Below are 24,263 nucleotides of genomic sequence, written 5' to 3' on the forward strand. Positions count from 1 at the left end.
CAGACGCACCGCAAGGTCAAATGTTCAGTTGTTGTAGTCCACTTAAAGCTAGGTGGCATCTCTACACTTCCACTGAGACCTGTCAGCTTTTTCAGGTTAAGGATTACCCTGCTGTGTTACAGTGCGCGCATATCATGTTAGCCGCATACAGACAAAAAGCCTTTGCTTGAACACCTGGTCTTTGTGTTGATAAGTAGCAACTCCAGGCTGTCAGCAGTTAAACTAACCACTTTAAATATTCAGTTCAGTTCAAGCATTAAAGGCCTGAAAGGACTGTCACTCAAAGTGCATCATTTCTTGCAATTCCAGGAATGCAGGAAGCATTTTCTGGGTTTGCTTTATTGGAAAACCTATTAAAAACCTAATAAAACTCTTCTTCAGGAAGGTATACAAACACATATGATGTGGTTTTACACTGAGACATTTATATGCATCCTGTGCACTGTTTGAAAGCCAAAGGAAATGAACAGCAACTGCCATTGTTGCAAACTATTTCTTTGGGGGAAAGCAACATACAGAGATAGTGAAACAGCTTTTGTAGCACACACTCGAGGTATATCACGAGTGACTCCCTGTATGTTCACAGCTCTCCTGGGACTGACTTTAATCAATGCCAATCAAAAACAAATTAGCCTCACCTTAACACACCACCCCTCCTGACTAACTGCTGACTGCACAAGTTACATCTCCCAGCCATGCGCATCAGAGACATCCCACATGGAAACTGTACAAAAGACCCCCGTCTTTACATACAGCATACGTGTGCAAATGGTGAGACTGCAAAAGATATGTTCAATCCACCCATTTAAGGCATAGAAACCAAATGATAAGCACAGAGAGGATATATGAAAAAGCGTTCAAGGATAGGACTATTTTTTAGGTTATCCACCGAATACATATTACTGTACATTACTGTACCTCTCAGAAAAGCCCATCTGTTCCACAGCTGACGGTAAAACCAGAATACAAAGCTAGCAACAGTCTATATGGGACGATCTGTGCGGGATGTGTTTAAACAGTTAAGTACAGGGATTACACTAGTTTACAGTGGCTTACGCTAGCACCAGAGAAAAAGCTAATTGCAGGGAGGTGCCAGTGTGCCATATGATTGTGTGTCTGCCTGTAAGTGTGAAAGAGCGAGAGAGTTAACGCCAATCAGGGCTTGCATTTTGCAGACACCTGTGCTCTGAGTGGCAGGCACATGTATGCGCATCCTCTATACACACTGACAGAAGTATGTTCACATATATGCATGCATGAATACAGATGAATACATTAGGTATATAGGGAGGCATACACAACCTTAAAAATACATACAGCATGTAGATGTGTATGCTTAAAGTAAATGTATCATATACATGCTATCCCCAAATACCTCACGGTGTTATCATTCTTTTAAAGTCCTACTGCAAAAACCACCACCAGCATTTTTCTGGCTTTTGTCTGCTTACATCTGTGGATGTTATATGGAATCCGTGGTTTAAGCTCACTGAGTTGCATTTGTGCCGATCAGGGTCTCGTCGGCAGCGGCAGATTTATGCTGATCAATTTGTGGCGAGCAAAAGCAGGACGGTGCACTTTTGTCAGTGTCATTCATAGCGTGTCTTCTGCATGTGTACAATATGCAATCAACAATTTTTTATTTACTTTCTTTTTTTTCTTTTCTTTTTTTTTTTTACAAATCCCCTCCCAAAAGACAAAAAAAATTATATTTGACTGATTTTGATTTTGAATGCGATCAATCTCCCCTTTAAGGTCAAGCCCCTTCCTGTGTGCTGTCAAAATTAATACTGCTATAGGGCCAGTTCCTGCATGTGTAGCATGCACAAAGGCGCGAGCTTTTGTAGAAAATAGTCTCAAAGTTCTTTTGTGGGGCTCAGGCTCATTTTGATCCTCTTCTTTACTGATAACATAAACAAGAGACGCAAACATCAAGCAGTGAGACTGTTATTTGGTCCCACCCCTCGAATCTCATTAAAACTTAAGGACTGCACCGCTCGCACATGCAAACCATGCCAAGCTGCAGCCTATGGTGAGTTGAATCCCGTTTCATTCTTGCTCTTTATATGTTGAAAAACCCCCCACTGATTTGCGTCTGCATCTCTGTCATTTGATTGTAATAATAATAATAATAATGAATTGCATTTATATAGCGCTTTTTGAGAACCTCAAAGCGCTGTACAATTCCACTATTCATTCACTAACTGGTGGAGGCAAGCTACAGTTGTAGCCACAGCTGCCCTGGGGCAGACTGACAGAAGCGAGGCTGCCATATCGCACCATCGGCCCCTCTGGCCATCACCAGTAGACGGTGGGTGAAGTGTCTTGCCCAAGGACACAACAACTGAGACTGTCCAAACTTGGGCTTGAACCGGCAACCTTCCGATTACAAGATGAACTGCCAGCTCTTGAGCCATGATCGCCACATTATCTCTCAGTATTATATACTGAGAGCCAAAGAGAAGGAAGAGGGAGATGAGGTAAACTGCTTATTGGACGGAATTTAAAAAAAAACAACAACAACAACAACAAATCAAATGGGAAGAAGGTGAGAAGAAGAGAGTAGGACCATGAGAGGGGAAGGAAGTGAAATAAAATAAATTAGTGGGAGACAAAGAGAAAGGAAGAGAGAGAGGCTGGTGTTTGTATCTGGGCATTAAATGGTGAGAACTGAGCTCGCTTCTTGACGACCAATCAGTCTTAGTGTGGCCAAAGAGGGGGTGGTTAACCGGTTCACACCAGGCTGACACAAACTCAGTGCCCTCATCTAGACGGACCACCCTGACCCCACACACACACACACACACACACACACACACACACACACACACACACACACACACACACACACACACACACACACACACACACACACACACGTAGTGACAGAAAGCTCTGGTTGAGAGGCACAATTGCATTAATGGATTAAAAGTAAGGCCCTCATATTCAAGCTCACACGCACCACATGCAGAATCAAAACACAGATAAATTAAGCAGTTTAAATTTACACACACACACTCTCTCTCACACACACATACACACACACACATCACTATATATCGTATTCTTGGCCCATTGTCTGCCCTTCCTCTCCCCTTTGACACAGTGAGCTTCAACCGGAAGCTCAGCTCCCTCTCCGGAGAAAGAGGCGCTTTTGTCTCCAGAGCACAGAGGCCTCTTTCTCTAGGCTCTGTGCTGTGTGTGTTTGTGCGAGAAAGTGCTTGTGCTGTAGGGTAACAAGTGCAGATAAAAGTTAAGAGAGTAATTGAGAAAGAAGAAAAGGGAGGAACGAAAGAGTGGAGGAATAAAAAAAAAAAAAAAAAACAACATTAGAAAAAAATAAAACAACCAGACATTATTTGGAAGCAATTTTAGGAGACGCTGCCAGCCGAAAACAAAATGCAAATAAGAGCTTGTGTTTTCCTGCCAGCAGTGAGGTGACATCACCGCGTGTGAGTGCAATATAAAGTTGCACTTTATTTTTCACACCGTGTTTCACAGGCTGCAGAAAAGAAGGCTTGTTGGCTGCGTCTAGACGCAGAAGCCGCTAACGTGGCGCCCAGCTGTCTCGCTTCCGTGGGTGCCGTACAAGCGGCATCTTTCTTTCTGACAGGTCACAGAGGGAAAGAAATTGGGAGGATAGTTTTGTCACACTGCTTCAGAGGTGAGAGCGGGCTGCACGTGGACATTTTGCAGTTTTTTTTAATGTATAAAGACGATCGTCAGTGTTTATTTTCAGCCGCTTTTCTAAAATGGGAAATCTATTTGTGTAGACTTGAAGGTCGATATGTGTGTTGCACCCCCCAGGGTCAGCTAAAGTTCAGCTGAGTCGATTAAAAATGTAAATGGTAGGTAATTTTACACACTGGTGGTACAGATCTCTTCTCATAGTTTGGACAAAGCAACATTGTAATCACTAGAGATTTACAGCCCCTAATAGAAACTCTCCTAAATCAAAGTAGAAGAAACTTGAGTGGCCCACATGCCCATAAATAAAAGAGACTTAAGAGCTTTTCAGTCCTTTAAGTGTTTTGTTGTGACTGCTAACTTTTAGAAGCAATCTCTAAGTGATCTTTCAACTCTTGGCATCGTGTAAAGTGTTACATAGAATAAAATGTTTTGAGGAATAAAAGGCTCAAAACTGAATGTAGAACTCTGAAAGAAGACGCACCAAGCTACAAACTGCTTTCACGGGGAAATGTCTCAGACTTGTGACGCTGTTCTTTGACAAAGTTGAAGCCTTATTAGCCAAAAGAAACTTTTGAAACAAGAAGCATTTTTTATCATGTTCATTCAGAAGAGGAACTACTACCCAGACATTGGGTTTCACCTTCTTGCTCAACACTGCCGGACATCTCTGAGCAAACTTCTCTGCAGTAATGTGAGGTAAGACCTCATGTAAAAGACTTGAACACTGGCCCAAAATGCCAGTGAATCGCTGGTACATGGCCAAACAAAAGTCACCACCCTAACTAAATCATTTCATTTTTATTTATATAGCAGCAAATCACAACAACAGTCACCTGAAGGCGCTTTATATTGTAGGGTAAAGACTCTGCAATGTTAAAGAGAAAATCCCACCAATCAGCATCCCTATATGAGCAAGCAACTGGTGACAGTAGGAAGGAAAAACTCCCTTTTAACAGGAAGAAACCTAAAGAAGAAGCAGCTCAGGAAGGGGCAGCAATTGGCGGACACCAGTTTATGGTGTACGGGGAGAAAGACAGGACTGTGGAAGAGAGCAGAGGATAATAATAACTAATGATTAAATACAGAGTGGTATATAAACACAGTCAGTCAAAAGAAACACTCAGTACATCATGGGAACCCCCAGCAGTCTAGGCCTATTGTGCATAACTAAAGGAGGACTCAGGGTCACCTGATCCACTTCTAACTATATGCTTTATCAAAAAGGAAATTTTTAAGCCTAAACTTAAACACATAGAGGTTGTCTGTCTCCTGAATCCAAACTTAAAGCTTGTTCCACAGAAGAGGAGGCTGGAAGCTGAAGGCTCTGCCTCCCACTCTAATTTTACAAACCATAGCAAGCACAGTCTGAAAGCGAAGTGCTCTATTGGGGTGAGTAAGTAGCCTTCTACTGGATAATTACTACAGTAATTAATACGCTTCCTCTGGAAACAGGTTATTCAGCCCTGATGCAGTGAGTAGCTTCCCGTTTCTTAAACAACGATGTAGGAGGACATCCACTCGTCGTACAAGAGACATTATTCCATTTTAAAAAAGTTAAATTATTGGCCAACATCAAGCAAAAGAAACAACTAAAATGAAATAAATATACCTAATATATCTAACTATCATAATTGTGTTATTAACTTTCCAAAACATTATTAGAACCTGAAAGAACAGTGGTGAACGATCATCTTTAAGCAAGAAATGTGATAGGTGAGTGTAATTGCAGAACACTAATATAGATTTACAAACTGGGTATTGGCATAAAAAAGCCCTGTCTGTAATGTGTTGTGTGTAAAAGGTGGGATTTTTGCAACTAATGGGTATGTTCCTTTTTCAAGGCACAAAATATAAGAAGGAGAATATTTAAATCAAGCATGCAAACTGATTTACTAACACAAATAGCAATTTACTCCTAACTGCGCTGATATTTAACGCAGTAAAAATCACGTCTTATTTTTTGTGCTTGATATTGAAATGAACTGAGTGAGTCTGTGTTTAGAAAACAGCACAACCTTTGGATAATCACCCAGGAAACTAACCACACCTGTGAGGGTTATTTTGGAAATCACATTTTTAAAAAGTCCAGGGTTGTTAACTGTGAACGTGAGAGCACTCTTTTCTTCATATGTTTATTTAATTGTTAGTGTTATTGTAAAAATAATGGCATTGCAACTAAATTTAGGTTGATTTGGGGGAAAAGATGAGCCAAACCATGCTACCAAAAACTGGCTATAGAGCTAATTTGCTCCTTCACAATAACTTCACAACTTACCTGTTTCAAATATATCAAGACTAAAAATGATCATCATCAAAGGTCTTGGTGGCTGTGAGTAACGTGTCTGTTTATTAGGCCTCACCTTAGCTCAGAAATTTGGGAAACTGAGTGTTTAGTTAAATGAATTTTGCTCCAACCTTTGCAATCATTTTGAAAAACTCAAACAGGAGTCACATTTAATTTGAATCAAATAAATACCACAAAATCTAATTTGGATCAAATCGGACACACCTTACACCTAAATCACGTGTTAATCAGAAACTACATGTAAAATATGCTATATTTAGGTCTGAATTTAAATGGGTTAAACCATATCGCCACATCAGGTCACACACTATTAGAGTACTGTAAAATAAAGTTTGGCAAAAGTAGACATATCTTACAGATTCATCTTCTTCAAGCACTCTGTGCTTACAACATAGAGATGAACACCCATTAGACCAGTACAATAAAGGAGTGCTGTTGAGTGTAAACATACTATAGTCTGCAGGCACCGTGCAACACGTGGAGCAGCATATACATGCATGTGCTCCACACACACCACACGCTCAGTCACATTCACCCCCGCGTGAAACATTCTGGAAAGATGAGAAAAACATTGTTAACCCTCAACTCGTCGTTTATCTCTCAAAGCCTTGCATTCATCACAGCTCTTTAGCGTGACGCTGTTTGCGGCTTACTGCAAAAGCTTGCAAAACTGAATGGATTGCGGTCATTTTTAGCATTTTGTTGATGTAGATCACTCATCCTATAAATGCTACTGATTTCAAAAGATTCTACATTACATGCAGCCACAACGTTTGTTAGATGTAGCCTTGGATATGGTGATGCATGCTTGAATGGCGAATAGAAGTATTCAGCAGCTTAGTAGTGGGCTGACTGTCAGTCTTTGACCATCAGAATTATCCTATCTTTCCAGAGGATATCGTATGTGGTATGCATAATTAACAACAGGATGGATGCTGATCATAGCTGGTTAATCAATAGCCTTTGAACTGTATTGAACTGGCATGATTTTGCACATATGCAAAGTATGCAAAGTTCTTTCTGTGTCTCAGCTGTAATTGTGCTTAGAGCGTAATGAAGGACTAGCCTGCACTTCTTTCCATGTGCAAGCATGAACACATACAAGTCCGGGGCATACCAGCTGTGCTGCGGATAGCGAACATGCTTTCACATACAGTAGGCTACACCCACACGTTCCCTACCATCCTGCACAGTCTCCCCCACATTACCCTGGGGATGTGACTCAGGCCACTTGTACAGTAAAAGCTGCTCTCTTATGTGGCTAGAAACACAGACACACACATACACACAAAACACTTTGCCATCTGGGACTCATTTCGCCCCATCTAGAACAGCTGTGGCTGAAGCTTTCATGTGTTGTGGTGGGCAGGCAGAGGAATGCTGGGCGAACGGCCCTACGTGCTCCGGCAGAAGGTAAATTACAGGGAGCCACATCGCACTAAAACTCAGGGGAAAAAGCAGTGGCTGCTTTGGAGTTTGTGGCCAAAGTGTGCATTGAACGCTCTGAAGTTTGACATTTCTTTTTCTGCTGTTTCAGTCGACAGATGTGCCTCGAGAGGGTGTGCGAGCCTTCTGTGCTGTTGCTGATTTACACTGTCCGCTCATTTTAAGCAAAAATTAAACAAACTTGTTAATGAGAACTTTAAAAAGTAAGGGCAAACTAATCAGATTTTTTTTAGCCGGGGGGGGATAAAATTAAGTTCTTGTAGAAGAAAATCGTCAAATACAGGCACGTGACAGGACTCTATGCAGTCCTATTAAAAAACGAATAACACTTGATGATTTAGTAGCTTGTAGAACCAACTTTATGAGCAGCGACATTTGAGATAATAGCTTTCTGTGTGACTTTCTGAGTCTCTCACATCGTTGTGGAAGGGATTTTAGCCCAGTCATCTTTACACTGACACTGACATGAGCCCACTTCATTGAGGTTTGTTTATGCACAGTTTAATGTTCCACCGTGGCATTTCAATCAGTCTGGACTTTGACTGGACCATTGCAGCACTTTGATTCTTTTCTTGTTCAACCATTCTGTTGTAGATTTGCTGATTAGCTTGGGATCATTATCCTGTTGCATGTCCTAGTTTCAACCAAGGTGTTGGACATTTGACTCTAGAGTACTTTGGCATACAGAGGAGCTCATGGTTGACTCGATTGCAAGGTGCTCAGGTACACATTCATAGACATGTATGATATCATGTGTCATAAATATCTCTATTCAGACTATTCATACTCCAAAAAAACAACTGGGAGGAACTCAGGGTTCAATATTTTGTCCAAGGATACTTTGGCAAACAGGCTGGAGCAGCCGGGGTCCAACCACCAACCTTCCAATTAATATATGACCTTCTGTACCTAGTGAGCAACAGCTAAACCTGTAATGTGATGCAAACCCAAGATGTAGCTCTTGGTTCCTGGTTTTGTTTGTTTGTTTGTTTGCAGTTTCTTCGAGCACTGCATGGAATTAGCTGGGGATGTTTCTGCTGGGATCTCTACTCCTTCGCAAGATTGGCAGCTGTCTTCCAGTCAGTGTTTTTCCACTTGTTTTCCACAAAATGAAATTTCAGTGACTTGAAATTTGAAATTTGTCTTACAACACATCCCAGATAGATGGGCAGCGACAGTTGCTTCTGTAAGATCAGACCTGACATCTTTCCTCCGTGGCCTTTTGTCAACACACTACTGAATTCTCCAAATCAGCAAATTCCTACAATGTCCGCTTTCATATAGTTTCTGATGATCAATTAGTCAATCAAAGCCATTTGATTAGCTGCACCTGGCTAATAATTGCCCTGTTAACTTCTATGGAAGCAGTAATGGTGCACTTGGTTTCACACAGGACTGCGCAGAGACCTGTGAAAACTTTCATTTTCACTTAACTGTACATTGTTGTCACAGTGTGATAATGATCTGGTTCACTTTCAGAGCATGTTTTTCTTTCACAGTCAGCGGAAGGTGACTGGCGTGAGTGGTTAATGCACAAAGTTTGGACTTTGGATTTCAAAGAAATCTACATCGAAAGTCTGTCTGTAGGTATGTTTTTTTTTTTAGGAAAAGGTCACGGTCTGAACCAGGAGTGAATAAAGCCATTGTGTCCAACTACACACATGGCAATATACTATTTTTCTTACTATCAGTGTAACTGTTTTCTTTATTGGGTAACAATTCAAAATGCGTTTGTAGCTAGGTCACATGAGGTGAACTGTCTCAGCAAATCAAGTCATCCAGTTGTTGTTACATTTTATTATCAGATGATCCTGGAGAATAAATCACTGCACTATCACTCACAGCTAGAAGGTTCCTGGTTCGATCCCTGCCTGTGGCCTCCAGAATTTCCTTTCCTCCAGGAATTTCGGCTTCTTCCCAAACACACAGATGTTAGGCTAACTGGTGATTTTGTAGTTGGTCATGGGTTAGAGGTAAATAAAGTGCTTTAGGTGCACACAATAAAGGGCTGTATTGCCATATGTTGTGGCAATACAGCCCTTTGTGTGGCTAAAAGTGTGATTTGTAGTCTAAAGCCTGTTATGTGGTCAGTGAGACTAAAAAAATATTGCATGCATGTACATTACATGAAATCCTACTGTTTTTGGTGGCCTCTTTGGCGCCTCTCTGCTCTGCACTTTGCTTTCATTACTAATCAAATCAAGTGTCTATTGTAAGCATATTGTAAGCATCATATACAGATGCTAGAGAGCAGAAATGTTAAACACAAACGGTACATAACTTCAAACTACAACCGTCTCTACATACAGCTTCCCAGATGCACAAGCATGACTGCAAGGCTTGTTTTATCACTTCAAATTCCTTTACAGTATTAATATAAATCTTTGCTTCATATAACAGGAACTCTTTATAGAACTGCTAATCCTTTTAAAATACTTTGGTCTGCAAGTGCTCCAGTGCAGTTTAGTGCTTCTTATAAGGCTTTAAATGTTGTTTTAGAGGCACTGTTGGTCCATACTGCCAAAAATAAAAGTCTGCGGTTAGCATTAAATCCATGTAATTTACGGCTGTGAAAATATAAACTGAATATTGACTTCAATCAAATTTTCCTAAACAATCTGTGTGTGTGTGTTTGTGTGTATGTGCAAGAAAGATGAAGAAAGCTAGAAACCCTGCTATTAGCATGTCAGGGTGCACCACTCAATATACACAAGCAACTGCACACTTGAGCCCTTTCACGCACACATACAGACTGTTATTGTTTAGTTTTTTTCTTTTCCAGCCTACTGAATCCAGAAGTGAAACAATAAAATGTCAGCAACGAAAAGGTCGTCGGGGGACAGCCGAGGAGCTTCCACATGTCTCCTCCTCTTTGCGGTGCTGTATTTTGTGTCTGCGATCAAAGGAGCCAGAGCAAGCAGGGCGTTCTCATTGAAGATCCTGCAGCTATCACTCTAACAGAGCAGACACTGAAAGCTGAGCTCGCTTGTGCAGGCCTGTAAATAGGTGTACTGAAAGTGAGAAATATGCATTCTTAGCTTATGCTTTTAGTTAACACTTTTAGTTTTTAGTTAACAAAATGCATGCTTGATATACATCACTCCAGAAGAGGTAACATTATCTCTTTGTTCTCTTTGATGTAGCCTTCATAGCTTTCTGTACTTTTTTCAACATCTTAACTCTGACTATATTTCCTTTTGTGAGGTGGGCTGATCGATCCAAATATCAACAGAATCAATACCAACGCTGGTATTGGTATCAGATCGATACTATTGCAATAGGACCAATACTTCATTTCTAAGTTCAGTGTGTTGCCCAGTGGCCACTTAAATTCATTATTTTTTTGCAAATGACCCACTATGAAAAATGTCTGAGTATTTGGACATTGATGATGATGATTCATCTCATAAGTTATAGCCTCATAAAGCTTTTTTAGTTTAAAGTATCAGTATTGATCTATATCAATCAATATCAGCAATACTGCTCCTGTATTTACTTGGTATAAGATTGATTCCAATTTTTTTTCCTTCACCAGTAATATATATTGGCCTGCATTGCTCTGTTTGCCGACATTAACAGCATTGAATTGGAGTGGGAGTGGGTTGCAAAGCGGGTTGAAGGTGCCTGCACAAATGCTTGCTAAACGGCAAAACGACATATGCTGGCTGGATGTGTAGAAGGGTATCAGTTGATACTAGGCGTCTTAGTTCAACGTTGTGGCCTGTCTCAGTTAAAGCTATGCTCAGTGTATATAGGATGGCTTAACATAAGTGGGGTTTTTTTTAATATGGGGCGCGGCCACATAAATTAACCAGTAACCAAACATAAAATAAATTAGTTACAAATGTCTCCATTTTTACAAGCTCACCTTTGAGAGAGCAAAACTTTACGGCTAGCCAAGTCTCCAGTTTAGCCTTTTTTTTTAAAGGACTATATGCAGTGAAAAGCTCAGCAACACCAGGAGGTCTGAACGACCACAGAAAACAACTAGTGGAGAATGACAGAATTATTTCCAAGATTAAGGACAAGCACTTTGTAACACTCAGTCACGAACTGTGTTAAGGAGGTAGGCATATCACTACAATTAACATATGGTTTCATGAATGGAAATACTGAGATTTTAGAACAGGCAAAGTGCGGGTTACACTCAAGGACAGGATTAGAAGGATTAGATGGCCAGATTAGAAGAAGATGGAGATTTAGATGGAAAACATCTAAAAAAAAAAAGGTTGCACAGGAACAATTTGAACAACAAAATATTGCAAGAGAAGAACAGCTTATGAGCTGAAGAATACCACATCATCTGTCAACATGGTGAAGGCAATGTTGACAGCAACAGCCTTTCTCTGCATGGCCAACGGCTTCTCTTTCAGAAGGCATCTGAACATTGAGTTCAAGAGAAGGCTGCACTTCTCCAAGTCAGTTTAACAAAAGTATTGCATGAACTGTTTAGGAACGACAATAATTTTTATAAATAGTCCCCCACTTTCAGAGGCTCAGTTGTAATTAGAGAACTAACTTTAAAAAAGATGATAACTTATTGTATATTTGCTAAAATGCTTGGTAGAAGTTAGAAAATTATTTTTAACACGGCTGAAGTTTGTTGGAAATATCCTGGAAATGATCTGTAGGACATAAAATTAAGGTTGGCTTTTTTAAAAAAAAAAATTATTATAAACATGGTGTCTCTTTTTTAATTTAAACATCTTTGTAGTTAAACTGACAAACCAAATGATACATTTACTGGGAAAATATAAATACAAACACAGATAACAATATAATAACATCAAACATAAAAATCTCAACCTACCTTGTTTTTTAGTATTATTAGCGGCATTATTTAACCCTAACGTCGCTGCTGTTTAGTTTTCTGTCTTCATTTATGTCAGAAGTGATAGCAGAGCTGTACGTTTTAATTTTTTCAGAAATCTCAGTCAGAACATCCTATATCATGTTTAGGTGGAAACTAGCGAGCTAACTCTCTGCTAACTTCTAACTCCATTAAAATTCATAAATCCTGTTTTCGTGGATGCCTGGATTTTAAACTTAATTGTTACACCTGGTAGAGCAGCCACACTGATCATTTTATTAAAGATGAAAGAATTTAGACAGTGTGTAACGCTCAGTGATACCGCAGTCTTCGTTTGACTTTAGAGCCTGAAGAGGGGTTTGGGCCCAGAAACGGCTAATGACGTCAGACTTAAAGACCAGATAGCAGTAGAGTAGATTGTGACCTAACTCAAACAGCCAGCCAGAGTTACTCTCTCGAGGTCTGTGACTAGTTGATTTTGCGGTACATTTATAAAGGTGTGCAAGCGTGTGGAGTGATCTGGGCAAGAGGAAAAGCCAAGACTGAGCGAGAGGGGCCATTATTGTTTCTTAATGGAGAACAGGAAACACTGAAGTACATTTATTGGATTGGATTTTTGAGTTATTCTTTGATTTAAAAAACAAAAATCCCTTCAGAATGTGGCTTTTGTCTTTTATTTATTTATGTGAGCTCAAAAAGTCCCTCTCTACGCACATAAATAACACCACAGCCTCAAGCAGAGAAGAGATCTGCTAAGCTCACTACTTCACACTTGCAGATTATTTTTATTTTCAGACTTTGTGCCAACAATCGCTGACTAGAGAAATGGCTCCGACGAAGGATTCATACAACTTGTTTCACATTGGTGGTAGTGCGCCGTAAGACCTGTAAACAGATTTTGGAAACAGATTTTAGAGTTGCCCACATTAGAAAATAATCTTATTGCCTTTTCCATTAGTGCGCTTTCCTCTTAGTATGCATGCATCACCTTTTTCTGAACTTTGTCCCTAAATGACCTTACCTCTCTGTCCTATGTCACTCCCATGTCTCATGTTAGGTAACTGCACCTCTATAATCCACACAACTACTGGGGGTCTAATCTGTCCGCTTGCCTTTTCTAATGAGGTACACCTCTTTTTTTTTCCCCTAATCCCTGTTTATTAGCCCAGTTAGCCTATATATAGCCCCAACACATGCACACAAAAAACTACAAGAAACCGCTGCTGTATCCATAGTAAACAGCTTAGCTTGTGTAGCGGCCAATGCCTTTTTAAAATACCACAGAGGACTCAGAAGGGATTATATCAGCCAAACTGATTTTTTTTTTCTTTTTTTTTCTCACGCAGAAAGGTGGGAAAGGGATGCAAAAAGGAAGCGAGAAAAGGGTGTAAAGATTACCCTCAAGGTGAATCTGGATGTGGGAGTCCAGGAAGGCAGCTGTGAAAAACAGTGCATATCTGAATGTCACTCACATCAGCGTCTGTGATTTTTTTACATAACTGAGCCTACAAGCAGAGAGCATTTAGTGCAGCTCCTGTGAGCGTCTGAACACTTTTTTTCTCACTGCAAAAGCCACTCTACTATTGTTTTCTTTTTTTGTACTACAGCTGTCAGGATGGAGGCGTTACCATGAAAAATGAAAGCCACATCAGAAAAGTAATTGTGTTGCTTGGGGAAACAGAGGCTTCTGTGCTACGATGAAAGATCCTTTTAGAGCATATTCAACTATTGAATGTTAACAGTTTACAAATTGTCTACAAATTGGCACCAGCTCAAGATGTGACTGTCTGGAAAATTACATTTATGCCTACTGTACCTTTGGCTGTTACAAAAAGATACAGAGGGAGGGGAAACGCGCCACCGTGCTGCCAAAATTCCAAGGACATTTCATGAGGTGAATCCACTCAGCATGATTAATATGTGGCCTTTTTATTCAGTGCTCATTTTGGAGGAAAAAAAAATGCAGCGTGTGTAAAGTGTGTACTGTATGCTGTAAGCCTACTAAAATGGTGCAGTAGAGCAGGACCCCTGTGTGTGTGTGTGTGTGTGTGTGTGTGTGTGTGTGTGTGTGTGTGTGTGTGTGTGTGTGTGTGTGTAGTACTATTCTACGCAGCATTTGGCAAGAGCGAGCAGAGGAGAGAGGGAGAAATTTGACAGATTGCCAAGCCGACCTCGTTTCCCTCATTCGGTGTGTGCATGCGCACGTGTGTGTGTGTGTGTGTGTTGCAGTCGCAGCAGTACTGTAGTAGCACTAGCCAGCTTGGCTCACTTCACAGCTCCTGGATCTCCACCCTGCACTTTATACATGTAACCGAATCGCCACTGCTGCACAGCACTACATGGAGACCAGCCCTCCCTCCCTCACTGTCTAAAATACACACACATACCCGGGCTGTACATGCACGCACATATGCTGCAAAGCTACATGACACACTTCTCTGCTTGTATTGGGGTCTTTTGAGGTAAAGCAGCTTCAGTTACATTTGACATTTTCAAAACCCAACTAACACACTGGATGATATTTACAGTAGGTCACAGCTGATGCTCATATATGTCCTGTTCTCATGTAGTGGTATATGTGCTAATTTGTGGGTTTGATCCAGTCCCACCATCCTACACTCTATCTCAAATAACTACAAGGTTCTGAAAATATCACAGTGTCTAATAATAAGGCGATTGAATGTGCTGTCCCACTGCTTTTTGGACTCTGTGTGTGTGGGTATGTGCACACTTTGAATGTGCGCATCTCTGGCACCCAGCCTGACTGTTCTCCTCACCACAAGGAACTCATTGACCTGAATCGGTGCAGAGAGCCGCGCCCCTCCTCAGGGCTGCTGCAGAAACTCTAGGGAACCTCTGGTGGCCTCAAGGAGAACTGCAGCCTCAGCACTATAATATGAGACACCTGACTGACGGATGCTGTAGGTGGTACTCAGCAATAGCATTTAAAATGCTGATTCTGTCTACATATAAGCAAATTATTTGCTTTATATTTGTTCTTCTTTTTCAGTGTTTATAATTTGTAGCTTTATTGTAATTTATTGTTTTTTTAAGCTTTTTATTTGTTTGTTTGTTTTGTTCAGCTTTGAATGATTTTACTGCTACTGAGCTTATTGCACGTTTTATTTATTTTATATTTGTGTCTGTTTTGGCACACTTTAGCATGACTTTTTAAAATAACTTGTTTTAAAATTGTATTATTATTTATTTCATTATTATTATTTGTATTTACATTATTTTCTGTTACTATTTTAATTAATTGTTTATGAAATAGGACATTTTAATTGTAATTTATGCTAAATCATATTTCAAAATAAAATCAGTTCAGCTCAAACATGTTTGAGGAGCTTGCTTTTTGGCCTCTGCTGCACATTCTACTGCAAATTTCTTCACTTTCAATTGTCGATGCATTTATTAACATTTGCCAGTATCTTGTCACTTTATGAAACAAAACAAAAAAATACAATCTAATATTTTGCATCTCTGTATACATGAATGGGACTTCACATCTTATTATTCATGACCAAATATATATATGTTTTGTTTTGTTTTTTTCAGATTTGGAAGTTGACATTTGGCTAATGAGGATCCGTTGCCATAATGCAACATTCTCTCAGCAAATACCTGTGTGTGTGCTTGCACACTGTGTACTGGTAGTTGCTCTGGAGTATCCAAGGTCAGTATTTGCAGGTCTTGTTAGGGTTTTTTTTCCCCTGTTATGCAGACTTTAGACTCTCAAGGGAAAAAAAAACATTTCACTGAGAGTATCTGGTGTATGAACTATAAAAAGACAAGAGATCAGAGAAACTACCTTTTCAGGGAGTATACACAAAAATAAAACAGAAGCTGATATTCCTTTAACTGACAGCTGAAATGTCTATTTCAGTTTCACTTGTTTTTTTTGTCAAGCTGCAAGTTTGCCACACAGAGGCTGTCAGCAGGTGACATAAAGCTCCCTAATCATATTCTTTACTCAGACACAGGCATCTTTGAAGTTTCCTTTCTTTCTGTTGTAATACCTTCCTGTTCATTCACCAAAATTTCAATGAAAATTTTGATTAATGTGAAGTTCTTTGTTTGCAGCAGACATCTTAGCTTGAGCAGGTACATATTTTAGCAGATCTTCTGGTGAGTAGTACAATCAGTAATAAGGACCTCCAGTTTGTCTCAGCACCTTAACTCATCCCTTTCACTCATGCAGAGGACTTCAGACTTCATGCTTTTATGCAATATGTGACTTCATTGGGCCTGATCTGGAGCCTGTTCCCAATGTGCCTCACAGATTTGTTATTTACGAGAGCAACGTATACAAATGTAGCTCGACCCTTCCTAACCATTGAATTTCAGCGAGGCTTTATGATTGAACCGGATGTTTGCTAAGCTGAGTCCAACTGATCTGCACCTGGGCCCATTTCAGAAGTGGGTCAGGTCATGGTATATTTATTCGTAAAACCACATATTGATATTGATGTCACTGTTACCATTTTTTATACCAAAGTAAGGGCAAGTATGACTTATGCACAGATGATGTGAAAGTTACTCTGTTTGCACAAACATGTCTTTATGATGTTGTTTGCATGTGCATAACTATTTGCATATTAGCAAATGTCTTCAGGGTGTTTGCACACCTCTCGCTGTGTTCAAAATATGTATTCCGATGAATAACAGGATACCTTGTCTTGTTTTAACAAATAGTGTTTGCCCTATAAATGTTTCCAGTTACTTTTTCAGATTCCAGTGTTAGTATTCATTCAGACTTGGATTTTTCTATTTCTAAATAAGAAAAAAGGCTGACTGATATCAGTAAATCAAACATTGGCTTCCTAGCAATGCTGAAATGATTGATTAATCAATTACCAAGTCAAAATCAAGACTAATGGTGCATATACACTGAAGGTGTTTCAGCTCATCTGTCACACATACATCTGACAGAACAGATACGCTCCTATTTAATTAATCCGTCTGCACAGACTTCGGAGCAGCAAACACAAAGCACAGCATTATCAATTCTAGTTTTTGTGTTTATTATGTGCATAACTAAAGTGATTGTGTATTGAAGTCTAAGCACTTTGTCTTGTAGAGACAGAACACCAGAGCTGATGCTACAAACATGCAGCTCGTGCTTCACTTTGAGACAGCATAAGATTGGATAAGACATGTATACAAGCTGTTTTTATGACTTATAGTCACAAAAGAGATCAACCTCTGTACGTTGTGTTACTAAGAGCACGTATTTAATTCAATTCAATGTATTTATATAGCACCAAATCACAACAGCAGTCGCCTCAAGGCGCTTTATATTGCACAGTAGATCGTACAATAATAGATACAGAGAAAAACCCAACAATCATATGACCTCCTATGAACAAGCACTTTGGTGACAGTGGGAAGGAAAAACTCCCTTTTAACAGGAAGAAACCTCCGGTAGAACCAGGCTCAGGGAGGGGCGGGGCCATCTGCTGCGACCAGCTGGGGTGAGAGAAGGAAGACAGGATAAAAGACATGCTGTGGAAGAGAGACAGAGATTAATAACAAATATGATTCAATGCAGAGAGGTCTATTAATACATGTTGAGTGAGAAAGGTGACTGAAAAGGAAATACTCAATGCATCATGGGAGTCCCCCAGCAGCCTACGCCTATTGCAGGGAGGATTTAGGGTCACCTGGTCCAGCCCTAACTATATGCTTTAGCAAAAAGGAAAGTTTTCAGCCAAATCTGGTTCCACAGAAGAAGAGCCTGAAAACTGAAGGCTCTCCCTCCCATTCTACTTTTAAATACTCTAAGAACAACAAGTAGGCCTGCATAATGAGAGCAAAGTGCTCTAATAGGGTGATATGGTACTACAAGGTCATTAAGATAAGATGGGGCCTGATTATTTAAGACCTTGCATGTGAGGAGAATTCAATTCTGGATTTAACAGGAAGCCAAAACAGGAGAAATATGCTCTCTCATTCTAGTCCCTGTCAGGACTCTTGCTGCAGCATTTTGGATTAACTGAAGGCTTGGTAAAATGCATGTTGTGAGTTTAGAGAATCGTTATGCGATAAAAGAATAAATCGTTATGTGATTAAAAATATGTGCCTAGCTAAATAGTAAATGGTGGAAAGTGTGTAGTTGTGTAGCACTTCTACCCTGCTTGACTTTTGCTTCCTAATGCATACCATGTAATTTATTTTTCAGTGAAATAGTTCCTGTACGCTATTTCATTAACTTTATGTATAGTATTAGATGGAACAAGCAACTACTATAATCATTTAGCTGAAAGACTTGTTCACTTGTAAAAATAGATGTGCGACATGTGCTTCCAGCTAAATGCGAACATTAGAAAGATGTTCAAGAAACCATTTCCAGTGAGTTCATGTTCATGTTTATTGCTGTGGCCTATTACTTGGAAATGTGCAGTGGCTTCTGTGTAACCAGGAATTGGGGCCGCAAAATGCAAAACTGCCAGTTTTCTGTCTAATTTCATATTAATAACCTATTTTAAGCCACACGCAATACTGCCTTTCTTCTAGCCAACAAGATCAACTAGAAAATATTAACCACAACCTAGAGTGGCTATGATTTTGTTTCATGTCTTGAAGAATGATAAGTAAGATTATTAAGATTTCTAATAGATTTTTCATTGAAACGCTATCTCTATCATGTTAGCTTTCTGATATTGTATCTCGCACATGACAAATCCATTCTTAAAGCGTTTCTTTCTTTCTGCTAAATGATTACAGCAGTAACTTATTCCAGCTACCTAAAACAGTTAATCAAATAGCATATAGCATTGGTCACAAAATCCAAGCAGGGTAGATGTGCCACAACTACATACTTACCACAATCTGCTGTTTAGTACTGTTTTTGTCGTGTAAGATAATTTCTAGCAGGTTATTCTCTAAGCTTGACACCCACCATATTCATTTTACATGCAAATATTCACACAACCTATAGAGGTTAGTCCCTTGATTTTAAAATGTGACTGTAAGTCATAAAAACAGCTTGTATACATGTCTTATCCAATCTTATGCTGTCTCAAAGTGAAGCACGAGCTGCATGTTTGTAGCATCAGCTCTGGTGTTCTGTCTCTACAAGACAAAGTGTTTAGACTTGATTACACAATCACTCTAGTTATGCACATAATAAACACAAAAACTAGAATTGATAATGCTGTGCTTTGGGTTTGCTGCTCCGAAGTCTGTGCAGACGGATTAATTAAATAGGAGCGTATCTGTTCTGTCAGATGTATGTGTGACAGATGAGCTGAAACACCTTCAGTGTATATGCACCATTAGTCTTGATTTTGACTTGGTAATTGATTAATCAATCATTTCAGCATTGCTAGGAAGCTAATGTTTGATTTACTGATATCAGTCAGCCTTTTCTTTTATTTGGACATAGAGAAATCCAAGTCTGAATGAATGCCAACAATGCTTTTTATTACTGCTTCAAAACAAGATGAGGTATCATATTATTCATCTGAATAAATATTGTGAACACAGCGAGAGGTGTGCCAACATCCTGAAGACATGTGCTAACATGCAAATTGTTATTTGTGCAAATAGTGTAACATTCAAATCAAGCAAAAGCATAACAGTCAGTGTGGTTTAAAAAAATAGCTCTTTTTATTTTGTTTTTTATGGCACAAGGTAGATCTAATTTAAGCAGTAAGCAGTGATAACAACATTCTAATATATTAAAGCATCGACCAATATTACCTTGTTATTATAAAGTTTCTGCCTCTAGTGAGTGTAAAAATCACTTGTGCAATGCTACTATTTTATTGGTGACAGGTCATCAGTGCATAGGGTTTCACTATCTATTGCCATAGTCAAGCATCAAGAGACTATTTAAGTCATTTACAATTGTTGCACTTGATTTGTTGGCCCTTGAGGTTACAGCTTGATCTTGGCTAAAGTGATGCTCTGACGCCATGACTGCATGGCATTGTGGAGTGCTGCTGCTGGGCTACCAAAACATGCTAAACATTCACTGGTTCCACCTTGTCTCAAGTGACTATTTTCTGCTTATCACCTTTGATTAGACAAAGCCAGTAGTTTGATTATAATGTTATTTGCATGGCCAGTTTTAGCTATTTTCATTAGTAAACCACAGAGCGTTATTAGAAAAGAATCAACCGACCATTCAACACTGAAAATAATTGGTTGTTGCGTCCCTTTGCTGACCTGACACCTTCATCAGCGACTGCTAATTTCATTGTACGAGTATAGCAAATTAATAGGCCTATTTGAAGTGACAGGTGGTATATTGTTTGTGGCAGCCCAACATGTATGATAGAATTACTTGATCAAATCGACCGGGTACTAATCATTCTGAGCACATTCGAGATTAAAAGAAAAGAACAGTTTGTTCTGGATCCTCTGATGTATTTGTTCCGTTCCCAAATCAGCAAAGGATCAGACTGTGACAGAATTTGTGAGGAGGTGTCGCTTGTCTTTCTCTCACTACAATAGCTGGTGATTTTCTATTTCCTGGCCTTGTGATGTGTTTGGGTGAGACACAGAACATTCCAGCACTCGATGTACCCAACAGCTCCAGTCTCATTTGGAGGGCTGTGTGCATGCCTCAGTGTCTTGTCATTTTATTTTTCACTGCGTCGATCAGTGCATCTTGCTCATCTCTCCTTCTGCAAGCATCTCTCTTTCACTTTCTCTTTAGATTGGCTTCAACCACACATTTACAAATAAACAGCCCTCCCGGGGTTCATCTCATTTGCCTGCAGCTGCTTTAAAATGATGTGACTCTGTGTTTATTAGAGGGACAGTTGTGTAACCTCATTAGTGCTCGGCCTCTGCATGTGGGAAATCTGTCAGAGCCCAGCTGAGCACTGCCATTGGCTCGCAGGTCACACTCCCCTACCGTTCGGCCCCTCCCATTTCCTCCAAATAGGGAATGTTCAGACGCCTGGGTGTGGTCTCCATGGCAACCTTCACTTCAGGAGAGTAGCCTCATGTAAATATCCCCCTTTCCTCTCCTTTCTGTTTTGCTCTCTCGTCTTCTTGTACACCCTTTCCATCCTTTGTATGGCTTCTTTTCTTTTCTGCTATTATTCTAACACAAGATGTCATATTCTGTTTTTGTCCGCCTCATCTGTAGGAATGCAAATATAGCTTTTGGTGACTAAAACACAGCGTGTGGATACAAAAGATAAGCATTTTCATTTCCTTTTACTGGCACTCTTTTACCTTTCAAAACCTTTTCTGTCAGGAGAACGACTGACTGCCTGGAGCCTGTTCCCAAATTTATATCCCTCCATCTGAATTCCACTGCCCATTTCTGGGTATGGGCAAGCTCATAAAACACACACAGACACACGCAAGGTGTTCAGAACACGAGGGCCACCCACTCTTTCAATCATATAGTATACACAGCCTCTGTAAATTTGCTTAAGTAAAGGTCATCAGTTATATCCTCTTTAGATGAATACACATACACATATACATACATATAAAAAAAAGAAAATTCCCCACTCGCCCCTGTGCGCCGTCAATCCTTCAAGCTCGGGTCCTCTACCAGAGGCCTGGGAGCTTGAGAGTCCTGCGCAGTATCTTAGCTGTTCCTTGGACTGCGCTCTTCCGGACAGAGATCTCCGCTGTTGTTCCCGAGATCTGCTTGGGAGTCACTGCAACTAGTGCTTCGATTACCACGGGGACCACCGTTACACCACGTTCACCCTCCACATCTTCTCGAGCTCTTCTCTGAGCCCTTGGTATTTCTCCAGCTTCTCGTGTTCCTTCTTCCTGATGTTGCTGTCATTTGGAACCTCTACATCGATCACTACGGCCGTCTTCTTCTGTTTGTCTACCACCACTATGTCCGGTTGGTTAGCCACCACCATTTTGTCCATCTGTATCTGGAAGTCCCACAGGGTCTTAGCTCAATCATTCTCCATCACCCTTGGGGGCATCTCCCATTTTGACCTTGGGACTTCCAGGTTATACTCGGCACAGATGTTCCTGTACACTATGCCGGCCACTTGGTTATGGCGTTCCATTTATGCCTTGCCTGCTAGCATCTTACACCCTGCTGTTATGTGCTGGATTGTCTCTGGGGCATCTTTACACAGCCTGCACCTGGGGTCTTGCCTGGTGTGATAGACCCCAGCCTCAATGGATCTTGTGCTCAGTGCTTGTTCCTGTGCTGCCATGATTAGTGCTTCCGTGCTGTCTTTCAGTCCAGCTTTGTCCAGCCACTGGTGGGATTTCTGGATATCAGCCACCTTCTCTATCTGCCGGTGGTACATACCGTGCAGGGGCCTGTCCTTCCATGATGGTTCCTCGTCTCCCTCCTCTTTCTTGGGTTTCTGCTGCCTGAGGTATTCACTGAGCACGCTGTCAGTTGGGGCCATCTTCCCAATGTATTCTTGGATGTTTCTTGTCTCATCCTGGACTGTGGTGCTGACACTCACCAGTCCCCGGCCCCCTTCCTTCCGCTTAGCGTACAGCCTCATGGTGCTGGACTTGGGGTGAAACCCTCCATGCATGGTAAGGAGCTTTCTTGTCTTGATGTCAGTGGCTTCTATCTCCTCCTTTGGCCAGCCTATTACCCCAGCAGGGTACCTGATCACGGGCAGGGCGTACGTGTTGATAGCCCGGATCTTATTCTTACCGTTCAGCTGACTCCTCAGGACTTGCCTGACCCTCTGCAGGTACTTGGTGGTTGCAGCATTTCCTTGGTAGATCCCGCACTTGATGGTGACTTGTGCTATGGGCTTCAGGTTGGCCTCCAGTGTTGTCCGCCACATCCCCATTGAGTTCCTAATGAAGGGTCTCAGGGTCCTGTTGATCTTATATAGTTCTAGCCATTCCAGGCTCCAGGTGTGGGGCATTGAGTCATAGGCCTTCTTGTAATCAATCCAGGCACTGCACAGGTTGGTCAGTCTGGTCTTGCAGTCTCGGCTGACTGCTTGGTCTGCCAGTAGCTGGTGTTTTGCGCCTCTGGTATTCTTGCCCATCCCTTTCTGTGCCCCACTCATGTATTGACCCATGTGCCTGTTCATCTTAGCCGCTATGATGCCTGACAGGAGGTGCTGAGGCAGGTTATTGGTCGGTAGTTGGAGGGGACCGATCTCTTCTGGGGGTCCTTGAGGATCAGCACTGTCCGGCCTTCGGTTAGCCATTCCGGGTGTCTCTCGTCAATTAGCAGCTGGTTCATTTGTGCTGCCAGGCGCTCGTTGAGTGCAGTCAGCTTTTTCAGCCAGTAGGCGTGAACCATGTCAGGGCCTGGTGCTGTCCAATTCTTCATACTGGAGACCCTTTCTTGGAGGGTATATATATATTAGGGGTGCAACAATACTCATATCGATATTGAACCGTTTGATACAGTGCTTTCGGTTCGGTACGCATATGTATCGAACAATACAACATTTTTAATTTATTTTATCAACTTTTCTTCTGATGATGCTGTCTGTGTTGAGCGCTCAGTGGATCTGCGCTCAACAGTGCAGCCTAGGCGGAGTAGTCAAACGCAGATTTGAACGCATATATATTCATATATATATATATGTATAAATATAAATATATATATATATATATATATATAGATATATATATATATATATAGATATATATATAGATATAGATATAGATATATATATAGATATATAGATATATATAGATATATATATAGATATATAGATATGTATATATATGTATATATATATGTATGTATGTGTGTGTGTGGAGAGAGAGAGAGAGAGAAAGAGATGACTCATCTTGTAAATAATCTTTAGTAAAAAAAAATATGGAGCATTGTTTATACTAAAGCATTGATTGGCTAAATCCCCTAAGAGCTGCAGTGGCCAATGATAAAGATATCCTTCAGGAATCACCATCATTCACTTATTTTTGCACGTCAGCCTTTCAATCGGCGTCATTTGTCCTGCAAAGCAGGTGAAATGTGTGAGTGGTTGTTGTTGTGTCTTATCAAGTGAGACATCAGACGGATTCTTGGAAAGCTCAGCCTACAGAACACCCGTTTCCTGGCTGCCAAGTGCTCATCATGTT

The sequence above is a fragment of the Neolamprologus brichardi genome, chromosome 17 (genome assembly GCF_056152115.1).
Source record: "Neolamprologus brichardi isolate AB-2024 chromosome 17, ASM5615211v1, whole genome shotgun sequence".
Lineage (NCBI taxonomy): Eukaryota > Metazoa > Chordata > Actinopteri > Cichliformes > Cichlidae > Neolamprologus > Neolamprologus brichardi.